The 14,207-nt window shown below is 42.6% G+C and overlaps 1 non-coding gene across 1 annotated transcript; it reads right to left on the bottom strand.

Annotated features, from left to right (window-relative positions):
- Positions 1-1,665: 1,665 nt before the first annotated feature.
- On the bottom strand, positions 1,666-1,738 carry TRNAK-CUU. The gene has a single exon. It is a non-coding gene; the product is annotated as a tRNA-Lys (tRNA).
- Between the last annotated feature and the right edge of the window lie 12,469 nt (positions 1,739-14,207).

Here is a 14,207-nt window from a genome sequence, read left to right on the forward strand (position 1 = left end):
TGGCCTTTTGGTCTTGTTGCTGAATCCTCCCCTTCTCCACTCTCTCCTCCTCAGCCTCCTGCACAACAGAGTCTGCATATCCTGGGGCCCCAGGGCTTGGTTCCCACCTTTGCACTGCTCTGCATTGATACTCATTTCTCTGGTGATCTCACCCTTTCTTGAGGTTTCGAATAACATCTCAGTACGTATCATACACAGATATTTATCTCGTCTGATCTAAACTCCAGGCTACGGTGTCCAACTGAATACTCCACATATCCACCTGGTTGTTGGATGGAAACTTCAAACTCAGCACGTCCAAAAGGGAATTTCAGGCCTTCTCCCCACCACCTTGGCCCCAAGCCTGCTTTTCGCACTGTCTTCCCCATCCAGGGAACAGTCCCTCCATCTTTCCACTTACTCAGGCCAAAAACCTGAGTCATCCGTTCTTTCTTTCATGTCAATCCTCAGTCAAACTTCACTAGTGAACCTTTTTCATGTCAATACTGCCAATTAGATCTGCAAAATATGTTCAGGACCCAAGCACTCCTTAGCACCTCCACCGCCATCACTCTGGACCAAACCACGACCATTTCCTGCCCAAGTTATTACAAAAGCCCCTGAGCAGTCTCCTCTCAACAAAGCAACCAGAGGGAGCCCTCTAAAGCCCAAGTTATATGCTGCCTCCCTCTGCTCAGGACCTTCCAAAGTCCTCATTATGATTTCTAAGACCCCCCATCCAATGTAGCCCCCACATCTCTCTGGCCTCATCTCTGACCATTTCCCCTTCTTCTCTCTGCTCTAGCCCTCCTGGCTTCCTTGCTATTTATTTTTCAAACAGAAGTTGCTCTAATTTTATGGTATTGTGAACAATGCCATGCCATATCAATTGCCCTTAACACATGCGTCTTGGTGCACATGCTTAAGAATTCCTCTCCCTAAGGGCTCCTGAATGGTTCAGTCATGAAGTGTCTGACTTTGGCTCAGGTCATGATCTTTCGGTTTGTGAGTTCAAGTCCCACATCGGGGGAGCTCGAGCCCCGCTTCAGGTGAGCACAAGCCCTGCTTCGGGTGACCCCCACTTCTCTCTCTCTCTTTCTCTGACCTTTGCTCACTTGTGCCCTCCCTCTCTCTCTCAAAAAAAAAAAAAAAAAAAAAAAAAGAATTCCTCTCCTATATACTTGAAAATGATTTCTGGATTGTAGGGTTTGTATATTCTCTGCTTTACTAGACAAAAGTGTTTTCCTAACATATCTTTTTTTCTTTAATCTCTACACCCGATGTGGGGTTCAAACTCACAACCTTGAGATCAAGAGTCACATGCTCTACTGACTGAGCCAGCCAGGCACCCCTTCCTAAGGCATCTTCTGCCCTCCCACCTGTAAGTATAAGAGACCCACCTTTCCCATATCTTCCTCAATACTTGTTTGAGTCAGACTTTCTATCCTTCGTTAATTTGATGGGTATAAAATAGTGTCTCAGCATTTTTTTAAATAAACTTTTCACATTGGAATATCTTTAAATCAAAAGAGAAGTTGCAAACAAGTCAAGAGAATTCCCACATACCCCTCACTCAATTTCCCCCAATATTAACATTTTATATTACCATGACAGATTTGTCAAAACTAAGAAACCAACATTGGCTTATTACTTGTTTTTTTTTTTTTTTTTTCAAAGCAATCTCTATATCCAATGTGAGGCTCGAACTCACAACCCTGTGATCAAGAGTCACATGCTCTACCGACTGAGCCAGCCAGGTGCTTCAGATTATTACTATTAATGAAACTCCAGATTAATTCAGATTTCATAACATCCTTTTTCTAGTCCAAGATCCCATCTAGGAGACTGCATTGTATTTATTCCTTGTGTCTCCTTAGTCTCTTCAAGTCTGTGACAGCTTCTCAGCCTTTCCTGGCCCTATGACCTGGATAGTCTTCAGAAACACTGATCAGATATTTTACAGAATGTCCTTCATTTGGGTTTATCTATGTTTTCCTCATGATCATGGGTGTAGAGGAAGGATAGCATGGAGGTGAAGTGCCCTTCTCATCACATCCTATCAGGGGGCACGTGCTACCCACGTGACTTACTACTGGTGACATGATTACCCTCAACCACATGGTTAGTGTGGTGCTTCCAGGTTTCTCCACTGTAAAGTTATTATTTTTCCCTTTTCTACACTTGTTCTTTGGAAGTGCTATCTAATCGTGTTGATCTGCATTTCTCCGCCTTCGGGAGTTCCTCTTACAGAAATGTCTGTTCCTGTCCTTTGCTTATGTTTCAACTTGCTTGCTTATCTTTAGTTCTTACCAATTTCTAGGTGTTCTTTATACATGAATTGAAATTATATTCTTCCTGGGAGCCATTTAGTATTTTAATTTTGTTTATAATGCCTTTTGCCATGTAGAAGTTCTTTATTTTAACCTAATCATACTTACATATTATTTCCTTTATTCTTTGTGCTTTTTGAACCACCTTTGGAAACACAGCCATGACTCAGCAATCCTTTGATAACCATTGGTTCTCTATTCACGTTGCCCCTTTGCCTTGAATGCCCTTTCTCCCTTTTCCATCCAGCAAGCTCTTACTTAACTTTGCGGCCATAAAACAAATGAAACCTCCCGGTGAAGTTATCCCCAGTTCCCCTAGGTAGAATTAGGGCTCCCACAACTTATTGTCCATACTTTTATTTATTTTATTTTTTTTTTAAGTAGGCTTCACACCCAGTGTGGGGCCCAACGTGGAGCTTGAACTCATGATCCTGAGATCAAGACCTGAGCTGAGATCAAGAGTCAGATGCTTAACCCACTGAGCCACCCAGGCACCCCTTGCCCATATCTTTATTAAAGCACATATCAGGGCACCTGGGTGGCTCAGTGGGTTAAGCATCTGACTCTTGATCTCAGCTCAGGTCTTGATCTCAGGGTCGTGAGTTCAAGCTCCACGTTGGGCTCTGCGTTGGGCTGCGGGTTGGGTATGAAGCTTACTTAAAAAAATAAAAAATAAATTAAAAAATAAAGCACATATCATTCTCCATTATGTTGCCTTTTGCTTAATTATGTGTGTGTCTTCTGTCCCACTCAATTATTATTACCTGAGGAGAAGGACCCCATGTAATTCATCTCTGTAGTGGAGCACTAGGTATGATGCAGTTAATGTTTATTGAATGACTGGATGAGGCTATAGGGTGGATCAGTGGTCTTCAGAATTTTTGCTTTTTTGGCTCCCTTAAGAGGTTTTTAATTTTTTTTAAGTTTATTTATTTTAATTTTGAGAAAGAGAGCACGTGTGCGTGAGAGAGGGCACACAATCAGGGGAGGGACAGAGAGAAAGAGCGAGAGAGAGAATCCCAAGCAGGCTCTGCACTGAGTCTGACATGGGGCTCAATCTCACAAACAGTGAAATCATGACCTGAGCCAAAATCAAAAGTTGGATGCTTAAGCAACTCAGCCACCCAGGCGCCCCAGGGGATTTTTTTCAAATTCTGCATCCCTTCTGCATTTGTGAGAATTCTAACAGAAAATGAATGGCACATTCAAATTAAGACAATTCAAGACAGTTATACCATATACAAAGGGGTAATTTAGAAGGTGTGGTCGAGGTAGAGAAAAATCACAAGGGATCCTGCAGGAAGCTGGGATAGGCAGCAGCCAGGCTGTTACCACCTGAGGCCTAGAGGGACAAGTCCTTTGCTTGAGAGAAGCACTAACTTTCTGTCCAGGGGCAGGGTCAGATAAACTAGACCTCCAGAGAGTAGGAACTAGAGCCATAGAGTCACTGACCTCACTTTGTTTCCCCCCTCTGTCTCCTGCTAAGGCTCCGCATTGGCCCAACCCAAACCAAGACCGGAAGACACAGAGCCATTGATGTCCTCCATCAAAATCAGACAACTAGGGGAGTAGAGGTGGGGGGGGGGGGGGGAGAGGGCAAAGAATGGGTCTGCAGGAGCACAGGCAGGATATCTGGCTTTTTTTTTTTTTTTTTTTAAGAGAGAGAGAAGAAACAGCGTGAGCAAGGGAGGGGGCAGAGGGAGGAGAGAGAGAGAGAGAGAGAGAGAGAGAGAGAGAGAGAGAGAGAGAGAGAGTCTTAAGCAGGCTCCATGCTCAGTGTGGATCCCAGCCCATGACCCTGGGATCATGACCTGAGCCAAATCAAGTGTCCGATGCTCAACTGACTGAGCCACCCAGGTGCCCCTGGCATAGTTTTTAATTGACAACTAAAATGTTCATCTTAAATGTAAATCATTGTAAAGAATATACTTCCTAGAATACTGTAAATATCAATATTTTAAATAAAACTGTCCCATCACCAATATACTATCATTCATTTTGAGAACATACTGGAACAAACTCTACTTTAACAGACAGAAATGCTATATCATTATTTTTTTCTTCTTGAATGTATAGTTACATTTTGCTTCCTGTCACACATTGTTATCCTAGGATGATGTATTTTATGCTTGAAAGTCTGTTATTGATTACCTAATTCATACTTCAAGAGAAATTTACATATAAATTACAATTTGAAAATTTTTGAAATTTAAATAATACACAGATTACCGATATTATTATTATTATGTGTATTATTACACAACTGATCGAAGCAATGTAATATATATCTTTTGATACATGTTAAAAAGAAAACCACAGGGGCGCCTGGGTGGCTCAGTCGGTTAAGCGTCCGACTTCGTCTCAGGTCATGATCTCGCAGTCCGTGAGTTCGAGCCCCACGTCGGGCTCTGTGCTGACAGCTCAGAGCCTGGAGCCTGTTACGGATTCTGTGTCTCCCTCTCTCTCTGACCCTCCCCTGTTCATGCTCTGTCTCTCTCTGTCTCAAAAATAAATAAATGTTAAAAAAAAAAAAAAAAAAAAAAAAAAGAAAGAAAACCACAGGGGCACCTGGGTGGCTCAGTCAGTTGAGCATCTGACTCTTAATTTTGGCTCAGGTCATGATCTTATGGTTTGTGGGATCAAGCCCAGCCCTGGACTCTGCACTGACAGTGAGGAGCCTGCTTAGGGTTCTCTCTCTCCCTCCTTCCTTCTCTCTCTCTCTCTCTCTTTCTGCCCCTTCCTTGTGCGTGTGTGCAAGCTTTCTCTCTCTCTCTCTCTCTCTCTCTCCCCCTCAAAATAAATAAATAAACATTAAAGAAGAAGAAGGAGAAGAAGGAGAAGAAGAAAAGAAAACCACAGGTCCCACAAGGCATTACTTGAGCCAGGCCAAGTCACCAAACCAGGGCTTAATATCTAATCGAAATGCTCTTTCAACCTCCCTAAGAAATGTAAAATCCTAATCAGTCAGTCAGGAATTTTCTGATAAGCACCCATGGGGTAATCCATGCATAGGCCTCTCCATCCTATAAAGGAAGAGGAAGTAGTCTGCATATCAAGACCCTCTGCCTTTTCCCCAAAAGGAAAAAGATCTTGCCTGCAACAAGGAAGGTGGTCTTGCCTTTCTTTTTTGTCTTTTTATAAGTTTTCATGGCCTGTGCTCCTTCCTATAAAAACCTTCCATTTCATACAACTCCTCCAAGCACCTCTCTACTTGCGAGATGGGATCCTACCTGATTCATGATCATCAAATTTATTCACTTGAATTTTGTTTTTTAACCTAAGTAATTATTAAGCCAACAGGAAAATAATATTGGAAATGCATCTTTTACTGAAATAGACTTTTTGTAATTAGTACATGTTATTTCTGTGTTTTTTTTAAATTTTTATTTATTAAAAAAAAATTTTTTTTTGAAAGAGAGTACATGTGCATGTCAAGCGGGGGAGGGGCAAAGAGAGAGGGAAAGAGCATCTTAAATAGATTCCACGCCTGTCTGCGGGGCTTGATCTCATGACTGGGAGATCATGACCTGAGCTGAAATGGAGAGTGGGACGCTTAACTGACTGAGCCACCCAGGCTCTCCAGTTCGTATATTTCTGGATATATATTATTATTGTTGGAATAAAGCTGGGTTCAACTACAATTTTATGCCTATTTTTTATGTTTATAAATAGAATCACTGAGAAACCATATTCACATAAATAAGCAGAAGAGAATGGAGAGAGCTTCGTTACAATAATATAATCATGTCACCTAATTATTTGAATTCCTTCTGGGTTACAAGACAAAAATCACATAGTGGTCTGTTATCAAAAGTTATTTTTAATGACAACAAAATTAGAACCTCTTCCAACTTTATTGAAAGCAAAGAACTAGCAACTGCCCGATTTGCAAAATGCCTATTATTCAGTCATTAGAGTCCTTCATCTTTAGTTGGTGCCCTGAAGTGCGACATCTCCACCCCCCAATGCTGTGGGTAAAAACTTGGGTGAGTGGCTTTTGTAAAGTGTAAGCAGGGGAGATGGGAAAGAAAATGGCCCTGGACCTCAGCGTGTGTTCTCCAAAAGGTGGGTCTTCAGAAAGAGCATAAGTAAAGTTTGAGAATCTGGACATTGGTTCTTACAAGTATCTGTGCCATCTACCCCTGCCCTCAACGTGCTTCCAATCTAGTAGGGGGATGGAAGTCAGCAAATTGCCAAAGTACAGAATATTTGGAGGGGGTGGGGATAGTGGAGCTGGAGATGTTTAGAATTTACTTCTGGCTGTGAGGGGCCATGAAAGGCTTCATGGATGAGGTGGCATGTAAGTTGCTTTTCAGGTTTGGTAGGATTCTGACAGAAGAGATAGTAGAGAAGACATTCTAGATGGAGCATACAGGGTAAACAAAGGCTCAGAAACAACCAAAGGGAATGTTTGGGGAATAAGAACAATTTGGTTCTCTCTCTCTTTCTCTCTCTGCCCCTCCCCCACTTGCTCTCACTCTCTCAAAAATAAATAAATAGACATTTTAAAAAAAAGAGAGAACAATTTGGCACAAGCAGAGTATAGGTATAGTCAAAGAGTGGGAGAATGACTAGAGGAATAGAATCATAAGCTCTCAAGGATAAAATCTACTTTAAAGATCAAGTAACCCTAGGGGTGCCCAGATGGCTCAGTCGGTTAAGCATCTGACTTCAGCTCAGGTCATGATCTCACAGTTCGTGAATTTGAGTCCCTGGTCGAACTCTGTGCTGACAGCTCAGAGCCTGGGGCCTACTTGGGATTCTGTGTCTCCCTATCTCTCTCCTTCTCCCCTGCTCGTGCTCTGTCTCTCAAAAATAAATAAACATTAAAAAAGGGGTTTTTTAATACATAAAATAAATAAGATCAGATAATGCCAAAAATATATAAATAAATAAAAATAAAGATCACATAATCATGGAGCCCCTGACTGGCTCAGTCGAAAGAGTGTGCACTCTTGATCTCAGGGTTGTGAGTTCAATCTCTGGGTGTGGAGATTACATAAAAATAAACAAACAAATAAATAAAACCTATTAAAAAAAGATCATGTAATCCTGACTAAATAAATTGAAGATGACACAAAGAAATGGAAAGATATTCCACGCGCACGGATTGGAAGAACCAATATTGTCAAACTGTCCATACTGCCTAGACAATCTACAGATTCAAATGCAATCCCTATTAAAATACCAACAACATTTTTCACAGAACTAGAACAAATAATACTAAAAATCGTGTGGAACCACAAAAGACCCCAAGTAGCCAAAGCAATCTTAAGAAAGAAGAACCAAGCTAGAGATGTCATAATCCCAACACATACTACAAAGCTGTAGTAATCAAAAACAGTATGGTACCGGCACAAAGACAGACACATAGATCGGTAGAACAGAGTAGCGGCCCAGTAGTAGCTTATATGGTCAATTAACCTATGACAAAGGAGGCAAGGATACACAATGTGGAAAAGCAAGTCTTTTCAATAAATGGTATGGGAAAAACTGGACAGCTAGATGCAAAAGAATGAAATGGGACCACTGTCTTACACAATCACAAAAATAAATTCAAAATGGATTAAAGACATAAATGTGAGACCTGAAACCATAAAACTCCTAGAAGAAAATGTAGACAGTAACTGCTTTGACATCAGCCATAGAAACATTTTTCTAGATGTGTAGGTCACCTGAAGCAAGGGAAACAAAAGCAAATTAAGCTATTGGGACTACACCAAAATAGAAAGCTTTTGCAGAGCTAAGAAAACCATCAACAAAACAAAATGGCAACCTGCTGAATGGAAGATGATATTTGCAAATGATATATCTGACAAGGAGCTAGTATTCAAAATATATAAAGAACTTAGACAACTCAACACCAAAAACAAAAACAAAAATAAAAACAATCTGATTAAAAGTGGGCAGAGGACTGAATGGACATTTTTCCAAAGAAGACATACAGATGGTCAACAGATACATGAAAAGATGCTCATCACCACTGATCACCAGTGACATGCAAATCATAAGTCACAAATCAGTTAGCACATTATACCTGTCAGAATGGCTAAAATGAAAGACAAGAAATAACAGGTGTTGACGAGGATGTGGAGAAAAAGGAACCCTTGTGCACTGTTTGTGGGAAAGTAAATTGGTGTAGCCACAGTGGCAAACAGCATGAAAGTTCCTCAAAAAATTAAAAACCGAATTGCCATATGATCCAGTAGTTCTATTACTGGGTATTTACCTGAGGAAAACAAAAACATGAATTTTAAAAGACATTTGCACTCCTATGGTCATGCAGCATTATTTGCAATTGCCAAGGTATGCAAGTAAACCCCAACTGTCCATCTATAGATGAATGGATAAAGAAAAAAAAAATATATATATATATACATGCAACAAAATGGATGGACCTAGAAGGTATCATGCCAAGTGAAATAAATCAGAGAAAGACAAATACCCTATAATCTCTTTCATATGTGGAATCTAAGAAACAAAACAAAGAAAAAAAGAAACAAACAAACAAAAAAACAGACTCTTAAGTACAGAGAACAATTAATTAATAGTTGCCAGAGGAGAGGTGGGGAGGGGGAAGGGAGAAATAGGAAAAGGGATCAAGGGCACTATCTTTTTTTTTTTAAATTTTTTTTTTTTTTTTAACGTTTATTTATTTTTGGGACAGAGAGAGACAGAGCATGAACGGGGGAGGGGCAGAGAGAGAGGGAGACACACAGAATCGGAAACAGGCTCCAGGCTCTGAGCCATCAGCCCAGAGCCCGACGCGGGGCTCGAACTCACGGACCGCGAGATCGTGACCTGGCTGAAGTCGGACGCTTAACCGACTGCGCCACCCAGGCGCCCCTCAAGGGCACTATCTTAATGAGCACTGAGTAATGCATAGAGCTGTTGACTTATTATATACCTGAAACTAGTAGGACATTATATATTAATTATACTTCAATACAAAAATAATAAACAAACAAATAAATAAATGTCACCTAATCCAACCTCCACTGCTGCCATCACCACTCTACCAAAATCCAATCAGTGCTCAAATACATCTGGTCATGGGGCACCCCTGTCTGACAGAAATATAATGCAGGCCACACATATAATTTAAATTTTTCTGTTAAATACCAGATAATAAAAGAAGAAGAAGGAGGAGGAGGAGGAGGAGGAAGAGGAGGAGGAGGAGGAAGAGGTCAACAGAAACAGGTGAAATTAATTTTAATAGTGTTTTCTTTATTTTTTTTAATTTTTTAATTTATTTTTGAGACAGAGAGAGACAGAGTGTGAGCAGGGGAGGGGCAGAGAGAGAGGGAGACACAGAATCTGAAGCAGGCTCCAGGCTCTGAGCTGCCAGCACAGAGCCCGACGCGGGGCTCGAACTCACGGACTGTGAGATCATGACCTGAGCTGAAGTCAGATGCTTAACCGGCTGAGCCACCCAAGCACCCCAATAACGTTTTCTTTAATTCAACGTACTCAAGACATTATCCTTTTAGCATATAATCAATATAAAAAGCTGTTAATGAGGTATTTTACATTCTTTTTTGGTACTAAATCATCCCAACTCAGATCCAGCCACAGTTCATGTGCTCACTGGCCCCATGTGGCTAGTGAATGAAGCACAAATCTGAAAGAGAACCCATTATATTCTCATACCACTGTGGTCATTAGACAGTTTTCCCCTGGACCGTGGAAATGCTAGCTTGATTTCTTAAACATCTGCATCTTCTAACTTGTTTTCCATGGACATGCATTAATACAGAATCAGGACAGGAATAAGTACTAGGTGCTACAAATGCTCATATGAGGGGCACCCAATCCCAGCCTTGCAGGTCAGGGGAAGGTTTCAGGAGGAAGATACAAAGGAATGAATATAATTAATGACTATCCTGTGGCAGTAGGGTACAGCTCAAAAAACAAAACGATGAAGGTGTGGCAAAGGACACAAGAGTCATCCTGACAGCGCTCCCAGTGGCTAAAGCTGGGAGCCACAATTTGAGCAACAAAATAAATAACATAGTATTGAGGGAGGGGTGCCTGGCTGGCTCAGTCGGAGGAGCATGTGATTCTTGATCTTGGGGATGTAAATTCGAGCCCCACTGTGGTGTAGAGATTACTTAAAAAAATAAAATCTTTAAAAAAACCACAACAGCATAGTATTGGATTATAATCCAAAATATAATATAAATATATATGAGCTGAGTTCATTATGACATAAATAAGTGATTGAATGAATGAATAGGGGAGAAGAGACAGATCTTTAAAGAATTACAAATAAGTAGACCTTAGTCCCGCTCTCTACTCCTTGAGTGTGGGCTGGTCTTGGTGAGTTGCTTAAGAATAGAGTATGGAAATAGCAGAGGGAGGGGAGGGAGTAGGGTATGCGGGTGGGTGTAAGTATCTTTACAGTGGAGGAACCTGGCAGATATCACGGAGTGATCCAGGGTGACGTCACCAGTAATAATTCACATGGGTAGCACGTGCACTCTGATAGGGGGATATGATGAGAAGGGCATTTCACCTCCGTGCTATTCTTCCTCTAAACCCACAGTCATCAGATAAACCCAAATTAAGGACGTTCTGCAAAAGATCTGATCAGTGCTTCTGAAGACTCTCCAGGTCATAGGGACAGGAAAGACTGAGAAGCTGTCACAGACTTGAAGAGATTAAAGAGACATGAGGAGTAAATGCAACATAGTATCCTACAAGATGGGACCTTGGACCAGAAAAAGGACATTTGTGGAAAAACTAGTGAAATCTGAGTATGTCTGGAGTTTAGTTAATGAAATGTATCAATGTCGAGTTCTTAGTTTTAACAAATACACCTCAGTAATATAAGATGTTAATATTAGGGGAAGCTGGGTAAATCGTATATAGAAACTCTCTTGACTATCTCTGTACCTTTTCTTTATTTCTGTTTTTATTTGAGAGAGAGAGAGAGTGCAAGTGGGGTAGAGAGCAGAGGGAGAGAGAGAGAGAGAAAGAATCCTAAGCAGGCTCTACACTCAACGCAGAGCCTGAAGCAGGGCTCGATCCCACGACCCTGGGATCATAACCTGAGATGAAATCAAGAGTCAGACGCTCAACAGACTGAGCCACCCAGGCTGCACCTTTGGGGCTGCCCCTACATCTTTCTTTAAATCTGAAATGGTTCTGGGGCGCCTGGGTAGCTCAGTCCATTGGGCATCTGACTTAGGCTCAGGTCATAATCTCACGGTTCATGAGTTCAAGCCCTGCATTGGGCTCTCTGCTGTCAGAGCAGAGCCGCTTTGGGTCCCCTGACCCCCTCTCTCTCTGCCCCTCCCCCATGTGCACTGTGCACTCTCTCTCAGAAATAAACATTAAAAATTTTTAAATCTAAAATTATTCTAAAGGAAAAGTTTGGTTTTATACACCCTATATATATGATGTGTGAGTGTGTGTGTATATATATGTGTGCATACTGAAATATAGACATATATACAACTACACATATATATGAAATGGAGAAAAGCATCAGAAAAAAAAAAAAAAGACAGTCTTGCTTTTTCTAAGCAGAAAGCATTGTAGGAAGCATGTGAAGGGTAGAGTAGCAGGCCCGCCTGAGACTGTAGGCTGGGTTCTGGTTGAGCCTTTAGGACTTTATCCTGTGGCAATGGGGAACCATTGAAGGCTATTGAGCAAGGGTGTGACTGATTACACAATGACTCAGCCATGGTCACACAGATCAGCTTCCTGAGGCCCCCTACAATCCTCCCCTTCTGATACCCCTTCCTTCCACATGCTCTTCCTTCTTTGCCTGCAGAGGCCAAGCTCGGGCATGAATCCAAGTCACTAGCACAGGACGACCACCTCCAAGATCCACCCTGCCACTCCTACTCGGTGCTGGTTTAGTGGTCCTTGGAGGTTCAGCATTTAGAATCTCAACGTGTCACACCTGGTAAGGGTTGGAGCCGCCCACCTAGCACAGAGACCCCTGGGCAGGGTGGAGCTTTCTTGTAAAAATCACCAAGCTCTGGGTTGAGTCATTTTTTCCACCACACCCTCTCTGTTTATTCCTTCCTCCCAGAGTGAACTGAAACCACTCATCGGTTGGGACAGGGGGCTCGGGTGCAAAAGAGGGACTTCTAGATTGAACCTAGGATACCGTGCCGTCAGGAGAATTGTCCAATATCAGTCTCTCTTCAGCAGGCTTGCTTGGAAACAAATACATCAAGGTCAGAAGCTGGGAGAGGAAAAGAAGGGAGAGGAAAAGGAAGTGACAGAACATATTGGTGTGCACCAGCCAGTCGTAGCCATGAGAGTTCAATGACAGACTTTATCAGATTCTCACCTCAGCTCAATGAAATCAGTTTTCTCCATCCTATAACTTTTAATCCCTCCACGGAAAAAGAAAACAAAAGGCTACAGTTACTGAGAAATCTGTTCTGTGCCAGGCACTATGCATAACCTTGTTTGGTCCTCCTAGCAACTCTGTAGTAGTATACCCATTTTGTAGATGAGAACGCTGAGGCTCAGAGAAGGTAAGTGCCGCACCCAAGATCATGCAGCTGGTAAGTGGCAGAACAGGGAGAAAGCAAAACCGGTTTCCGAACTCACCCCCTGCCATGGTTAGCGTGGCCCCAGCATACAGAGAACCTCTCCCTTTAAGCCCTGCCCTTCTTTCTACCCAGAAGGGTGAACCGCTGCTCCCCATATCACTGCCTCACTTTGTTCAAATCTCTGCCTAAAAGTCAGAGAAGCCTTTCCTGATCACCCCATCCAAATGGAAGCCTCCATCACCCACCTCCCTTTACTCTTCGTCATTCATAGCAACTGCCCTACCTTAACATATTTACCTATTTCTCTGCTTCTTGTCTGTCTCTACCCACTAGAATGTAAACTTCATGAGGACAAGGACCTGGTCTGTTTGGTTCACTGCTGCATTCCTGGCGTCTGACACATAGTAGGTCCCTAATGTATTGAATGAATAAAAAGAGGAAATTCTGCTTTCTTCCACTAAGAGTACCCCCTCATCCCCATCTGCTGTTAAATCCCCTCACCCTTCAAAGCCCCTCCCCTTTGCTCTCCCTGCAAGGGACTGCTTCTCCCTCTTCCTCCCCAGCCCAGGGATAAACCCAGCCACCCACGCAACTGCTCCAGCTAGAAACCAGAGGTCATCCTCACCTCCTCTCTTTTTGCCTGATTCTCCCCGCCCCCCCCCCCAACACACCAGCAGTTTCCAATCAATCAGCAACTCCAGTCCATTCTGCCTCTTAAATTGTCTCCCAAATCTGCAAGATCTTCAGTCCCTGCTATGCTCTCTCCACCAGGCAGCCCTCCTTTCTTGCCTGGGTGCTGTGTCAGCCTCCTTACCAGTCTTTGTCTCCAGTTTGTCCCCTGCCATTCAGTCTCCACATTGCAATCAGAGTGATTTGTCTAAAGCTCAAATTACCTGGATAAACATCCCATTGACTCCTCAGTGGCCTGAAATAAAGTTTAAGATCTTAATGTGGCTTACAAGGCTCTGCCTCATCTGGCCACAGCTTCACTTTTAACACACTCTGCTCCTGCCTGGTTGAACCAATTCCAGTTCCCCAAGTGCGCTCATATTTCTTCTCCCTGGGAGGTCTAGCCAACACCTGTTCATCATTCAGGTCTCAGCCTAGATGCCACTTTCTCTGGGAAGCCCTCTCCAACCTCTTCTGCCCCACCAGGCTGGGTTAGGAATCCTTAATGTATAGAATCAGGGCTCTCTCCCCACTCAGAGGGATCCCGGTGTTCATCTGGGCCAATTTCATACTCTCTTCCCCTGAATCCCCAATCCGTATCCCTGCTTGAAGAACCTCCATTGTTTCTCTGATGCCCGTCAACTTTTAAGACCATCCCAAGTCCAGACTTACCCAGAAAAACCTTCTGGGGAGTGGAAAGAAGGATGTAGCTGAG

This window comes from Leopardus geoffroyi, chromosome C1 (genome assembly GCF_018350155.1).
Source record: "Leopardus geoffroyi isolate Oge1 chromosome C1, O.geoffroyi_Oge1_pat1.0, whole genome shotgun sequence".
Classification (NCBI taxonomy): Eukaryota; Metazoa; Chordata; class Mammalia; order Carnivora; family Felidae; genus Leopardus; species Leopardus geoffroyi.